Source organism: Orycteropus afer, unplaced genomic scaffold (genome assembly GCF_000298275.1).
Source record: "Orycteropus afer afer isolate SDZICR_OR568_19922 unplaced genomic scaffold, OryAfe1.0 scaffold00701, whole genome shotgun sequence".
Lineage (NCBI taxonomy): Eukaryota > Metazoa > Chordata > Mammalia > Tubulidentata > Orycteropodidae > Orycteropus > Orycteropus afer.
The window spans coordinates 509,259-525,351 of NW_006922288.1; the positions used below are offsets into that span (position 1 = coordinate 509,259).

Below are 16,093 nucleotides of genomic sequence, written 5' to 3' on the forward strand. Positions count from 1 at the left end.
CACCATGTCTTCAAAAAGCACCCAGGGCCCTTGCCATACCTTAGATATATGTCTTTCAAGGACACATAAGGGTATATCCTACAATAACTTGAAATTAAGTCCAAGCCAGAGAGAGGACTGTATCACAAAATTTTGTGAAAGTGTCGTTTACTATTAGAATAAACTTCAATAAGGCCATAAGACCCTAAGATATTTTAAAGAGAATTTCATTGGTATCAATAAGTTCAATTTCATCTCTAAACTGTAAAGGACAGAATTAGAAAGACATTCTCAATGAGATTTAAAAATTGCTATGTGACTATTACTTTCCATGTTCCATTTTTGGAATGAGATTATATATTGTGGTCATCCTATGTCTATCTTACCATTGTGGGCTTAATGTGTGATAAACAGATAGTCTGAACCTTTAGTTCAAATTCTTCTGCTCTAAAGAAAGTATACACAAGAAGTTTCATCTGCAGTTTGACCTGATTTAGATGAAAAAACCTAGACCTTGAGATGATGGTATAATGAGATGAGATTTTAGGAGTCCTAGAAGATGCCCACCACTCATCTGTCAGTTTATCCTACTGTGGTGGCTTGGATGTTGCTGTGATGTGGAAGCCATGCCACCATTATTTCAAATAGCAGCAATGCCACCCAGGGTAGACAGGTTTCAGCAAATTCCAGACTAAGACAGACTAGGAAAAAGGATGTGGCCAGGTCCACTTCTGAAAAAAACTGGCCACTGAAAACCTATGAATAGCAAGGAAATATTGACTGATTAAGTGCCAGAAGATGAGCCCCTCAGGTTGGAAGGCATTCAAAATATGACTGGGAAGAGCTGTCCTAGAATAGTCAACCTTAATTATGTGAATGGAGTAAAGCTGTCTGGACCTTCATTTGCTGATGTGGTGCAACTGAAAATGAGAAGAAACAGCTACAAGCATCCATTACTAATCAGAACATAGGATTTACAAAGTATAAATCTAGGAAAATTGGAAGTTGTCAAAAACGAAATGGAACGCATAAATATCTTAGGCATTAGTGAGCTGAAATGGATTGATATTGGCAATTTTTAATTGAGCCAATGATATAGTCTACTACACTTGGAATGACAAACTGAAGGGGAATGGCACTGCATTCATTATAAGAAAGAACATTTTAAGAACTATCCTGAAGTACAATGCTGTCAGTGATTGGATAATATCCATACACCTACAAGGAAGACCAATTAATACTACTATTATTCAAATTCATGCACTAACCACTAAATCCAAACATGAAGAAATTAAATATTTTTACCAACTTTTGCAGTGTGAAATTGACCAAACATGCCATCAAGATGTATTAATAATTATTGGTGATTGGAATGTGAAAACTGGAAACAAAGAAGGAGCATCAATAGTTTCAAAATATGGCCTTGATGATAGAAATGACTCCAGAGATCACATGAAGAATTTTGCAAGACCAATGAGTTATTTACTGCAAATAGCTTTTTTCAACAACACGAGCAGCAATTATTCTAAGGACCTTGCCAAATGAAACACACAGGGATCAAATAGACTACACGAGTGGAAAGAGATGATAGAGAAGCTAAAAATTGCACTCAAGAGGAGGCCAACTTTGGAACAGATCATCACTTGCTCTTATGCAAGTTTAAGTTGGAGAAAACTTTAACAAGGCCACAAGAGTAAAAAATATGACCTTGAGTATATCCCACCTGAATTTAGAGACCATCTGAAAATAGATTTGATGCATTGAATACCAGTTATGAAAGGTCAGATGAATTGTGGGATGACATCAAATATATCATATATGAAGCAAGTAAAAGGTCATAAAAAGACAGGAGAGAAAGAAGAAACCAAAATGGATGTCAGAAGAGATTCTGAAACTTGCTCTTGAATGGAATTTGCTAAAGCCAATGGAAAAATGATGAAGTAAAAGACTTGAACAGATTTCAAGGGCATCTTGGGAAGATGAAATAAAGTATTTTAATAAAATGTGCAAAGACTTGGAGTTAGAAAATTAAAAAGGAAGCACATGCTCGGCATTTCTCAAGCTGAAAGAATCAAAGAAAAACTCTAGCCTTGAGATGCAATATTGAAGGATTATGTGGGCAATATATTGAATAATGCAGAAAGCATCAAAAGAAGATGAGAGGAATACAAAGAGTCATTGTACCAAAAACAATTCATCGACATTCAACCATTTCAGGTGGTAGCATATGATCAAGAACCAATAGCATTGAAAGAGGAAGTCCAAGTTGTGCTGATGGAATTGGCAAAAAACAAGGCTTTGGGAACTGACATAACCATTGAGGTGTTTCAATAAATGGATTCAGGGCTGCTGGTGCTCACTCACTCATGCCAAGAAATTTGGAAGAAGCTACCTGGCCAAATGACTTGAAAAGATCTGTATTTGTGCCCATTACAAAGAAATGTGATCCAACAAAATGTGGAAATTATTGAACAATATCATTAATATCACATACAAGTAAAACTTTGCTAAAAATAATTCAAAAAACAGTGTAGCAGCATATTAACAGGGAACTTCCAGAAATTCAAGCTGGATTCAGAAAAGGACATGGAATGACGGATATTGTTGGTGATGTCAGGTGAATCTTGGCTGAAAGCAAGGAACACTAGAAAGATGTTTACCTATTTTTTATTGACTATTCCAAGGCATTAAACTATGTGGATCCTAACAAATTATGGATAGCATTGTGAAGAATGGGAATTCCAGAACACTTGTGCTCATCAGGAACTTGTACATAGGCCAAGAGGCAGATGTTCAAACACAACAAGTGGATACTGCATGGTTTAAAATCAAGAAAGGTGTGCATCAGGATTGTATCCCTTCATCATACTTATTCAATCTGTATGCTGAGCAAATAATTTGAGAAGCTAGGCTTTGTGAAGAAGGATGCAGCACCAGAATTGGAGGAAGACTCATTAACAACCTCCAATATGCTGATGACACAACCTTGCCTGGTGAAAGTGAAGATGACTTAAAGCATTTACTGATGAAGATCAATCAAAGCCTACAACCTTCAGTATGGATTTCACCTCAACATAAAGAAACAGAAATCCTCATAATAACCAATAAGGAACATCACGATAAATGGAGAAAAGATTGAAGTTGTCAAGGATTTCATATTACTTAGATTCACAATTAATATTCATGGAAGCAGCAGTCAAGAAACCAAAGACATAATACATTGGGCAAATCTTCTGCAGATGAACTATTTAAAGTGTTAAAGAGCAAAGATAACACTTTGAATACTAAGGTGCTCCTGACCTAAGCCATGGTATTTTCTATAACCTCATATATATGTGAGAGGTGGATAATGAATAAAGAAGACTCCAGGAGAATCGATACATTTGAGTTACGATGTTGGTGAAGAATATTGAATATACTAGGAACTGCTAGAACAATACACAAATCTGTGATGGAAGAAGTACAGCTATAATGTTCCTTAGAAACAAGAATGGCCAGACTTTGTCTCTTGTACTTTTGAAATGTTGTCAGAAGGAACAAATCCCTGGAGAAGGATATCACACTTGGTAAAATAGTGGGTCAGCAATAAAGGGAAAGACTCTCAGCTAGATGGATTGACAAAGTGGCTGGGTAATGATGGCCTCAAGCATGGTAATGATTGTGAGGATGGTGCAGGACTGGGCAGTGTTTTGTTTTGTTGTACATAGTGTCTCTATGAGCAGGAACTTGCTCGATGACATGTACTAACAACAACAGTAGGAGGAGAAGTTAGTGTGTTTTGGTTGTGAGGATGATGTAAGTTATTTGCAGTAGAAAGTGGGACTGTATTGGGTGAAGGATGTGCACACAATTTTGAGTGCATTCTCATTGACAAAAAAAGTAGTTGTTATTGAGTCATCTCCAACCAATGTTGACTCTGTGTGTGTCAGGGTAGAATTGTGCTGCATTGGGCTTTCAGTGACTGATTTTTTGGAAATAGATCACCAGGCCTTTCTTCCAAGACACCTTTTAGTGGACTCAAATTTCCACAACCTTTCAGTTTGCAGTTGAGAGTATTAATCATTTACATCATCCAGGCTGCCACAGGGTGTCTATTTTCTTTTCCTCAGAAGGGTTGCTTTGAGTAATAGCATATGGTTGTTTTTGTTGTCGTTAGCTGCCAATGAGTCAGCTCTAACTCATGGTGACCCTATATAAAACAGAACAAAACACTGTCTAATCCTGTGCTGTGCCATCCTTGCAATCATTGCTATGCTTGGCAGTTTGTGGCATTTTCAATATTCTTTGCCAACATCACAACTCAAAGGCATCAACTCTTCTTCAATCTTCTTTATTCTTTGTCTGGCTTTCACATGCATATGAGGCAATTGAAAATAGCATGGCTTGGGTTAGGTGCACTGTGGTTGTTAAAGTTGTGTGTCAATTTGACTGGGCTGTGATTCTGAGACACGTGGCATCTGGATGTAGTTATTACCCATGATAAGACTGTAATCATTTCCATGGTGAAATCTGCTGTGAGCACCTAATCAGTTGAAGTTGAAGAGTACTTGATTAGGGGATGTGGCCTGCTTCCAATATATATGGAGAAGCCTTGAGAAAGGTCTTGAACTTTTGGCACATTTTAGATCCTGCATTTGGCTGAGTGTTCATCTCCAGTTTGGTCTTCAACAAGTGGCCTGCCATATTGCCTACTTATCTTGGGATTGTGCCATCATCAGTCTCAGTAGCCATCAGCTGAGGGAGGTATGAGGAGCCTTCAGCTCCAGTGGGCCTGGAAGAAGAGGCAGAGATGAAGCCAAAGGTCAAGGGACCTTCACCCAGCCCCTAGAGCTGGCACTCTGAACTTGGACTTCTAGCCTCCTAAACTGTAAAAGAATAAATTCCTGTTTGTTAAAGCCATCCACTTGTGATATTTCTATTATAGCAACACTAGAGAACCAAGGCACACACCTTGGAATTCAAAGTGACATCTTTGCTCCTTAATACTTTAAAGAGGTGTTTTATACCAGATTTGCCCAGTGTAATACATTGTTTGATTTCTTGGTCACTACTTCCATGGGTGTTAATTGTGGACCCAAGTAAAATGAAATCCCTGACAACGTCAATCTTTTCTCCATTTATTGTGATGTTGCTTATTGGTCAGTTGTGAGAATTTTTGTTTTTCTTTATGTTGAGGTGTAATCCATACTAAAGACTGAAGTGTTTGATCTTCATCAGTGAGGGCTTCAATCATCTTCAATTTCAGCAAACGAGGCAGTGTCATCTGCATATTGCAGGTACTTAATGAATCTGTCTCCAATCCTGATGCCACATTCTTCTTCATATAGTCCAGCTTCTTGCATTATTTGCTGAGCATACAGATTGAATAAGTATAAGGAAAGGATACAAACATGATACACACCATTTCTGATTTTAAACCACTTAATATCCCTTTGTTCTGTTTAAATGACAGTCTCTTGGTCTATGTATTGGTTGCTCATGAGCACAATTACGTTTTCTGGAGTTCTTATTCTTCACAATACTATCTATAATTTGTTATGATCCACACAGTCGAATGTCTTTGCATAGTCAATAAAACACAGGTAAACATCCTTCTGGCATTTTTTGCTTTCATCTAACATCAGCAATGATATCCCTCATTCCATGTCCTCTTCTGAACCTAGCTTGAATTTTTGGAAGTTGCCTGTCGATACACTGCTGCAACTGTTTTTAAATTATTTTCAGCAAAATATTATTTGCATGTGATGTTGTTTGGTAATAATGGTATTGTTTGATGATTTTTGCATTCTGTTGGATTACTTTTCTTTGGAATGGGCAGATATATGTATTTGTTCCAGTTGGTTAGCTTGGTAGCTGTCTTTCAAATTTCTTAGCGTAAATGTGTAAGTGCTTCTGGCACTGCCTCCATTTGTTGCAATTTCTTAATGGGTATTCCATCAATTCCTGGGGCCTTGTGTTTTAACCATTTTTCAGTGCTTCTTTACGTCTTCCTTCATTGGTTCTTGATCATATGCTACCTCTTGAAATGGTTGAACATCAACCAATTCTATAGAGGATGGTAAAGCAATGTTAATGCAGCTATGGTCCTAGTCTTTAAGACAACTGGAACCTTTTGCTTTGGTCTATTGGCCCCTGAAACACAATGTGAAAAAATTGCTCTGAGACTTCTTCCCTGAGCGAGCATATGCTAACCACGTTGAGAAGCTTAAGAGAGAGAGAAAGAGAAAGGGAACCCTATTCAATATCAACTTGTTAAGCCATCCCAGCTGAGGCTCCAGATGTTATTAAGTAAAGTCAACCCTTCCTGGCTGTGCAATTCACAGAATCATGCAATTTAATTAAATAGACTGTGCTAGCTCTCTGGGTACAGTGCTGATGATTCATGATGACAGTGTAATGAAGTGGCTTGCAGATAGCCACAAAGCAGTCAAAGGCCATGACAACCAACAACATGGACTCTGTGCTGCCCAAGAAGTGAAAGAAATGGAGCTGGCTTATGCATCTCACAAAAGAAATTGCTTTGTGTGTAGAGAGAAGGTTCTCCAGCACCTTTGGCAATGTCACCATGGAGTAGCAAATACCTACACATGATAGTTTTCACACTAAACTTTGGGGTACTAGTTTTTTATGCAGCAATGGATAATCAGAATCCTCTGAAATTCTCTATAGTTTTATGCAGATTATGTCTTGTGACAAATTCCCATCAACAAAAAAGCAAGAAGAAATGATTTATTGCTGTGACTTTGAGACAGTTTAGAGTGGAAGGTGCTTTATCTACACACATTTTCTCTTATTAACTAAAAATGAGTCAAAGGACCAATAGAGCTAGAACATAGAAAAAAGTAAGGAGAGAGTTCAGAATCTTTTTTGTCCCCCCACAAAAGTGAATGTTGAGACTTTGAAAAGTCAGTTTACTAGTTCAAAATATCTTGTCATAGTGTTGCCTGTCTGTCCAACTAAATAGTTATAAATGTTGGCACCCCTCATTCTTTTAGAGACAGTGGACACTTCTAGGTACTTATAAAGTGAGGAAAATCATACCTTTTGTGCATTAACTCTAGAAATACATCAACAACTATAACTTCATTGTTTTCAGTTAGGATGAGATTTGTTCCAAGAATTAAAAATTAAAAATCTGATGAACTAGTCATATTACATCTGTATTACATCATATTATAATCTGTCAAAAATGGAAATAGAAATAGAAAAACAAATTTAAAAAGTGAAAAGGTTTTTAAAAGTCATCATTTTCTATCACCAAATGCCAAGGGGAAAACAACACAGTTATAAGACAGAAATGGATGTTTAGGAGGTTTTTCAATTTGACTCCTCTTTTAACTATATTTCACAGGAATCATTGATAATTTGGCCAGCTGACTTTTAAAAGATCTCTGGAGATCAAGGGACCAGAACTCTTTAGATGAATCATTAGCTATTTTATTTCTGCTAATTAGTGGTTACAGTTCTTTTGTTTTAGTTACTTATTTGCCTTTCTACTTGGTGAACAAGAAATCATGGCATACCTCTTAAGAATTCTCCTTCCACATATGTGAATTAGAATTTGCTTTTACAGTTGAATAATCGTGACTGTAAATTACAATCCCCTAAATATAAAAGCACAAAAATTTTATTGTTCATATTAAAATGTGTTAACCTAAAGGAATAATGTAAATAAACAAACCTAAATATTATCCATACACCCAATCCATATGATAGGCATATTTCTACACATGATTTCACGTAAGAACACATTAAAATATATAATAAATCAGTTATATCAACTGATATAACCAAAATTAATTCATTATTAGGGTAACATGGCTTGTGTCCAACTTGTTGATGTTTGCTTTATACTATTACTTACAGATAAGACTTTACCGTTTATCCTTCTGTGCATTTCTTGCTTATATTTATATATGCTAAACAATTTGAGAAGCAGTATAAATTAAAATCTCAATTTTCTCATTGGCTGCTTATTTATGTCTCAGAAGAATTCTCTCTAGATTCCTTAAAGTTATACCTTCCTTCTTATTAGTTTGATCAAGGCCCTCTTTACTTCCTTGTTCCTCAAAGTATAGATCAATGGATTCAGTACAGGAGTGACCACAGTGTACATGATGGCAATGACCCGTTCCTGATTCATGGAGCTGCCTGAGGCAGACGAATATAGGTGAAGACAACAGGAGCAAAGAAAAGAATAACTACCATGAAGTGAGAGGCACATGGCGACAGTGCTCTGTGAAGCATGCGGCAAGAATGGGTCTTGAAGAAGAGGTACATGATAATATAGAAATAAGAGAGAAGTGTGAGAAAAAAGGAGCCCATGGCAATGGCTCCTGTGACAATATTGAGCAGCCACTGGTTGAGCTCAGTGTCCCCACAGGCCAACTCCAGCAATGGCTTAACATCACAGAAGAAGTGATGGATATGGTTGGAACCACAGAAGTCCAAGCGAGAGGTCATTATGGAGTGCATCAGGGCATGGAAAAACCCAATGACCCAGACTGTGCTCGCCATCTGGGTACAGCGCTGATGATTCATGATGACAGTGTAATGAAGTGGCTTGCAGATAGCCACAAAGCGGTCAAAGGCCATGACGGCCAACAACATGGACTCTGTGCTGCCCAGGAAGTGAAAGAAATGAAGCTGGCTTATGCATCCCACAAAAGAAATTGCTTTGTGTGTAAAGAAAAGTTTCTCCAGCACCTTTGGCAATGTCACTGTGGAGTAACAAATATCTAGACATGATAGGTTTCCCAGGAAGAAATACATAGATGAATGGAGTCTTGGATCAGAGATGACGATCATCAGGATAGCTCCATTCCCAACAACATTGACTAAGTAGATGGTGAGGAAAACCATAAAGAGAAAAGGCCACAGTTCTTGGATGTCTGTCACTCCCAGGAGGAGAAATTCAGTGACTGAGGTTTGATTCAGCATTACTTAAAAGAAAAGATAAAATAATATATGGAGTACTATCCCTGAAGAGAATCAGAATCCTCACAGTCCATAATTTTCTCACCGAGACAAAAGTATTTTGAGGGAGAGTATAGTTGTTTTGTTGATTTCTCATTGGTAAAAGTTTTGCATTCCATTACCAACAGAAAGATTTTATCCCAATTAGGAGCTCTGATGGTGGAGTGCCTAAGGCATTTGACTGCTAACCATAAGGTTGGTCACACTGAGGAGTGATACCAGCCACTCCTCAGAAGGAAGATTGGACAATCTACTCCCATAGTGATACTGCTTCAGAAACCCAAGGAGGGGTGGCTATGAGTTGGATCCGACTTGATGGCAGTGAGTTTGGTTTTGATTTTGGTTTTGGTGAGGTTCTCTGTAGAAGAAAGAGCTGATGATCTCTCTTATAAAGACTGTAGCAAAAAAAACCTTTGGAGCGTAATTCTCCCTTGTAACACATGGAGTCGCTGTGAGTGGAAATCTAGGCAATAGCAACTGGCTTTGTTTTCATAGTTGTTTTACATGCTCCCGACCTCAACATTTTATAGAAAGTGGACCATTAAACTGTTCCAATATTAAGGCAACATGACTGTTATTTGTCAGACTCAGTGAATGTTTGTTTTTCTTTATTCTATTTATTGTTAATATTTTCCTGTCAGAGATACCGAGCATATTGTCAGCCACCTATGATCTCTGCCTGTGAACACTTAAGTTGTGATACACCTTTCCTTTTGTCTTCCTGCCTTAGTTCTGATCAGATGCAAATTTTAAGTACTCCACCACGCTGCTGTCTCTAAATCTAGTATAAAGCCACCTGGAAAATTTTAAGTTAATGAAAATAAACAGCGAAGAATCTGTGAATACTTTAACATCACAAATTCTTCAAAGAAACAAACAAAAAAAAAAAGCCCTTCAAAATAGTAGTAATACCTTTTCTCTTAGGATGTAAATTGGTCGTCGAGAGGTGTCTTCAGTTGTACCCTTTCTGAACCACATCAGAAAAGAAGCCACATTAATCAGATATTATTATCCTGTGGTTTATTTAAAATTTTATCACTGATATATCTGCTGATAAGCTTACTTTATTCCTATAATATAAACCTTAATGTTTTATCAAGGTAGGATGCTCAAATTATTTCTTTGATGACAAAGTGTATATAGTGCTTCCATTTTTCAGTTGCTCTGGACTCTTTTTCCATTACCCATGGCTTTACCTTTTTTCCCTTATCTATGGCTTCAAGGATAAAAAAAAAAAAAAAAAAAAAAAACCCAACTCACTGCCATGGAGTCTCAACTCCTAGTGACTCCTTCTTGAGTTTCCAAGGTGGTATTGCTACAGAAGTTGATTGCCCAATCTTCCTTCTGAAGTTGATTGCCCAATCTTCCTTCTGAAGAGTGGCTGGTGGGTTTGAACCACCAGCCTTCTGGTTAGCAGTCAACTGCCCTAGGCACTATACCACCAGAACTCCCCTTGAAATCCTATCTTCTCTGGTGATCTACTTCCTTAAGTCCTATTTGTATTTTGCCACCTGAAATAACATCCCTTTTCAGATGTGAAGGAATGTTCTACCCCAAGTGAAAGTCCCCATGACTACCTCTGTTCCATGAATCTGCCACTGGCAGCCACATTGCTTTCCCTCATCCCAGAAGTCTGTCTGCTGCACATCAGCTTTCTCTAAAGGTCTCACAAATTTCTAGCTCTTTTCATTAGAAAAATATGTTTTGTCTTTTTGCAGTTCCCATCAAATAAAATTTCTGTTTCCTACTAAAGAAACACGCTAATTTTCATTTCACTTGCTGAATTGAAGTAATAGTGTTTTTTTCAGTGAGTGTTAAAACTTTTTAAAAATTGCAAATAAGTTAATTATAAGAAGGTTTAATGTTTGACTAAATTCAGACTGTGTACTGAGAGGCAGCAGAACTTTTGAATCTTTTCTTCTTCCATTATTTGAAAATCTGTTGTTTTTGTTGGTTGCCTTTAAGACAATTGCAACTCATAACATCCTTATGGGTGCAGGGTGGATCTGCTCCATAGGGTTCTCAAGGCTGTCACCTTTTGGAAGTAGATTGTTAGGCCTTAAATCTCAGATGCCTCTGGGGCAGCTTTGAACAGCCACCTTTTGGTTAGCAGTCCAGCACTTACCCTATCTCCTTTAGGTACACTGACAAAAAAGACATGCTTTTGTGAAATAGCTTCTGTGCTCCTTTCATTTAGGTGGAGTGATTAGCTCTGTTTATTGGGAGGGAAGAAGCAGGATGTGAGGGAAAGTTATAGGAATGGGAGCCACTGAGAGAAGTGTAAGTGCAATAATGAGATACAGATTAGATGTTGTTATTGTTGTTATGTGCCATCGAGTTGGACCCGACTCATAGTGACCCCTCCTTGGGTTTCCAAGGCGATATCACCACGGAAGTAGATTGCCCAAACTTCCATCCAAGGAGTGGCTGATTGGTTTGAACCACTACCCTTTTGGTTAGCAGTTAAGTGCCTTAGGCACTAAGCTACCAGAGTTCTGACAGTCCCCTATAAAAGGGAAATCATTTAAGGTTGGATAAACCACTGGCAGTAGAAATAAATGATTTGAGATGAATAAGACTAAAAAGGGAATGAAGTAGGAACACTCTAGGGAGCCCATGAGGTCGTAGGTTTTCAGTAAATAAAAGCAATTTTGGGAATTATCTAATCTCTGCAATACTTTCCTGAAGGGCTGCCTTCAAATCATTCAGTGTAACTTCTTCTTCTTCTTTTTTTTTTTTTGATAACCATGTATATGTATGTTGTGTGTACTGTAAAAATTGAACATTCCTGTTTAAAATGCAGATGACATACCAAGTATAACTTTTGGTTTTATGACCCACAAAGAAATATTGTATAAAAAATCCTTTTGGGAAAATAGAACTTTTCCAGTTTTTTTTTTTTAATTAGCAATCAGATTCCTTTGTTCTAAATTATTTCTTTTACTGTGATTTTAATATTTAGATATTATTGTCTTGCTTTGGATCATGTCTAGAGATTCAACCATGTTGAACTGAGACTGAGAATACCATAAAAACATGTGGAAAATGTAATGCCTTCATGATCCACAACTACAATACATTTATAAAATAGGAAATCTGTTTTAAATCCTGGGCATTTATATTTAATGCTAGCAAGCACCAATCACTCACTAACAGATAGAAAATATGGGCAACTTGGCAACCTGTTTCCATTTCATTCTCTTACCTGATAGAGTTTTCAGATTCTTAGGTAAGAAAAATTTTCACTTAAGTATGCACTTCAGGGATTACCAATAGAAAAATTGTTAGAAGAGGTAATTCATCTTGGGACTGTAACATAAGGTCTTCAAAGTCTCCATTTCCCCTTTCTGATATTCTGCCTGCCTTTTTATGAGCCACAGATCTCTAGGCATAAAAGGTCTGGGAGAGATGGTCCCCTAGGGACTTGGAAGAATTTTTGTAAGAGTAAACAGGATACATTTCCACACCCGCAATATGAAGGAGTAGCCTCGGGAATTTCTATCTTGAGTTCAATCTTGTAAAATATTATTCCTATTTTCTTGCCTTATTATGCTACTTCCTTAGTTTCAGAATGATGGGTAACAACATAAGTATCAATTGCCTAGTATATGTCCTTATTCAAATGCACTTTTAGATAAATGTATGGATTCACTTTCTTACCTTTTTTGGGGGGACGGGGAGTGTCTGTAGAAGGTGCTCTGGTGTATAAATTGGAAAGAAAATTGGCCATGACAGTTAAGTAATGGGACCAATCACATTCTATTGACTAGTTAAGGAAAACAATTATCATTAATATCTTACTCACTTATTACTGTATTTCTGTGAAAACCAAGGAGAGAAGTGTTTCTATGAAAATCGAAGAATAAAGAGAAGTAGTATTGCTTGTTATTTATTCTAAATATGACTCTTCACTTTTAGTAATAACACTATATTCTTTACTCTTAGAGTCTGAAAGCTCACATATCTATGTATCCTCACCTATTTATTTATCTATTTATTAACTTTTTACTGTGGTTTGGATGAAAATTTAGGGAGCAAATTGATTTTCAACAGTTCATACACATTTTTTTTTTTGTGACATTGATTGCACTCCCCATAATGTAAGGGCACTATTCTTATTTTGTCCCTGTAGTTTTCATTACCTTTTATCTTTCTTTCCTATCAGTTATTGCTTGGTGAGCTGCCCTTTTGATATCTGATGATTGATTGATCGAAGGAGTTCATACCTCCTTAGTGTTATTGTTCTCCTCTTAAGTCCTTCTACTATTTGACTGAAAGTTGAGCTTTTTGCTTAATCTTTTAGGGAAGAAAATTAATCTGATTTATACGAGGGCTATCTCTGTGTGAGCTGCCATATGTCTAAGCTTTCTAATAACAGTTGCAAATGCAGTTTTCTTTGTCCATCTTTCTATTGAGTTTCCATTATGGTCGCCTTGCAGGAATTCATTATATATTCATGATGTTAACAATTCCCTGTCATTTTACATGTTGCAAATATAATAGAAATAAACAACATCTATTTTGTGTTCTTTCCTTTTTTTTTAACTTTTTATTGTGATTTGGATGAAAGTTTACAGAGCAAATTTGTTTATCATTCCTCAATTCACGCACATTTTCTGTTGTGAAATTCATTGGAATCCTCACAATATAATAGCTCTCCTCCCTCTTCCCACTTGTGGTTTCCTTTTCCCTGTGGCCTTCTTTCCTATGCATTCTTGCCTTTTCCTATGCATTCTGAGCTTTTCCCCTGCACAAATGCTGTCCTAATAGTCTCCCATGGTTGATCCAAGGAGTGCTCCTCCCTGGTGTAATTGTTCACCTCCTAGGCTGTCAATTGTTTGGCTGAAGGTTAAGCCAAGTTCAATTCCAGGCCTGAAAGTTGCCTGGGGGTTATAGTCTTAGGGTTTTCATCAGTTTCTATCAGACCAGTAAGTCTGGTCTTCTTTATGATTTTAAAATTTGTTCTCTAATTTTCTCCCACTCTGTCCAAGATCTTCAACTTTGATCCCTTTCTGAGTTGTTGGCATTGGTAGCCAGGCAACATTTAGTTCTTCTGGTATCAAGGACATATAGACTGAGGTTCCCATGGTCCACTAGTCCCTTAGACTAATTGTTTCCATGTAACTTTGATTTTCTTTACTCTTCTGTGCTCTTGACAAGGAGAGACAAATAATTGCATGTTGTATGGCTGCTCACAAGCTTTTAAGACTTCAGTCACTACTTACCAAAGTAGGAGCTCGGGTAGTATAGTGCCTAAAGCACTTAACTGCTAGCCAGAAGGCTGGTGGTTCAAATCTATCAGCCACTCCTCAGAAGGAAGGTTGGGCAATCTACTTCTGTAGTGATACTGCCTTGGAAACCCAAGGAGGGGTGGTTATGAGTCGGGTCTGACTCGATGGCAAATAACAACACAATACTCACCAAAGTAGAATGTAGAACATTATTTTTGTGTACTGTATCATGCCAGTTGAGCTTGATGTCCTCCACTATCACAGTCCCTAGCCCACTTGCCCAGTGACTCACTCCCTGAAAGTGTTTGGTTGTGGCTTAAATGTTATCATAACTTGCCCTCATATCCCTTTATTTTATATATATATATATATATATATATATATAAAACTCACTGCCGTCGAGTAGAATCCAACTCATAGCAACCCCTCCTTGGGTTTCCAAGGCGGTATCACTACAGAATTAGATTGCCTAACCTTCTTTCCGAAGAGTGACTGGTGGGTTTGAACCTCCAGCTTTCTGGTTAGCAGTCAAATGCCTTAGGCACTATGCCACCAGAGCTCCTTTAAAAAAAAAAAAATAGCACATACAAATAAATATATAGGAATATCATCTGCCAAACCTAAATATGGTTATTTGTATATTTCTGTTCAACTACTCATACCTGATCATCTTGCCAGTCTACCTAAATATCCATCCATGTTTGTTATTAGTGACAATGCAATACTGTGTATGTAATAGTATTTACCTCTGTTGTCTGTGCCTCTTGTGCACTTCTTCATGTCTTCCATTTTCATAGTGAAATTGTGATATTGTTCTGGTCACCTGCTTTTGGATTATTAACTTTCCCTTCACCCAGATCAATCAATCAGTCTCTTACTTAGCTAGCAGTTTTGCCTCTCTTCCCCTCCCATCCTTGGTAACCAACAAAGAAAATTTCCTTCTGTGTGTAAACCTTTTATTGATTTTTTTTTTTAAATTGTGATTTGGTTGAAAGTTTACAGAGCAAATTCATTTTCCATACAACAGGTCACACACATTTTGTTTCCTGAATTATTTGTAGTCCCCACAATTCAACAACTCTCTTCTACTTCCTCCCTGTGGTTACCTTTTCCCTGTAGCCTTCTTTCAGTGGCATTTTGCCGAAGTCATTTGACTGCTAACCGGAAGGCTGGTGGTTCAAACCCACCAGCCAATCCTTGGAAGGAAGTTTGGGCAATCTACTCTATGGTGATACTGCCTCAGAAACCCAAGCTGGGGTCGCTATGAGTTGGATATGACTTGATGGCAGTGACTTTGGCTTGGTTTGGTTTCTTTCCTATGCATTTCTGCCCTCTGAGCTATCTCCCTGTGCAAATACTGTCTTTCTGATCTCCCACAGTTGATCATTCTAAGGAGTGCATGCACATGGTATAAATGGTTACCTTATAAGTCTGAGGTTTGGCTGGAAGCCACTGGAATTAGTTTAGTTCCAGGCCCCAAGGGGGACTAGGGGCCATAATGCTGTGGGTTTCACCAGTCTCTATCAGATCAGTAAGCCTGACTTTTTTTTTTTTTATGATTTTGAGTTTTATTCCACATTTTTCTTCCACTCTATCCAGGATGGAAACAACCTAAGTGCCCATCAACCAAGGAATGGATAAACAAACTGTGATACATACACAGTGGAATACTATGTAACTCTTAAGAATAATATAGAATCAGCAAACCAATACATAACATGGATGAACTTGGAGGACATTATGCTGAATGAGATAAGTCAATCACAGAAGGACAAATATTGTATTAATTGACTATCGCAAAATTTCAAGGAAAAAGCCAAACAAAGTACAGGCATGTGAGTTAAACATTTACCTCAAGTAGACACACGCCCTGGAGAGAACAATCATGGGAGAAGGAAGGGCTGCTT

The 16,093-nt window shown here is 37.5% G+C and overlaps 1 pseudogene; it reads right to left on the reverse strand.

Annotated features, from left to right (window-relative positions):
- Positions 1–7,993: 7,993 nt before the first annotated feature.
- On the reverse strand, positions 7,994–8,940 carry LOC103211163 (annotated as a pseudogene).
- Between the last annotated feature and the right edge of the window lie 7,153 nt (positions 8,941–16,093).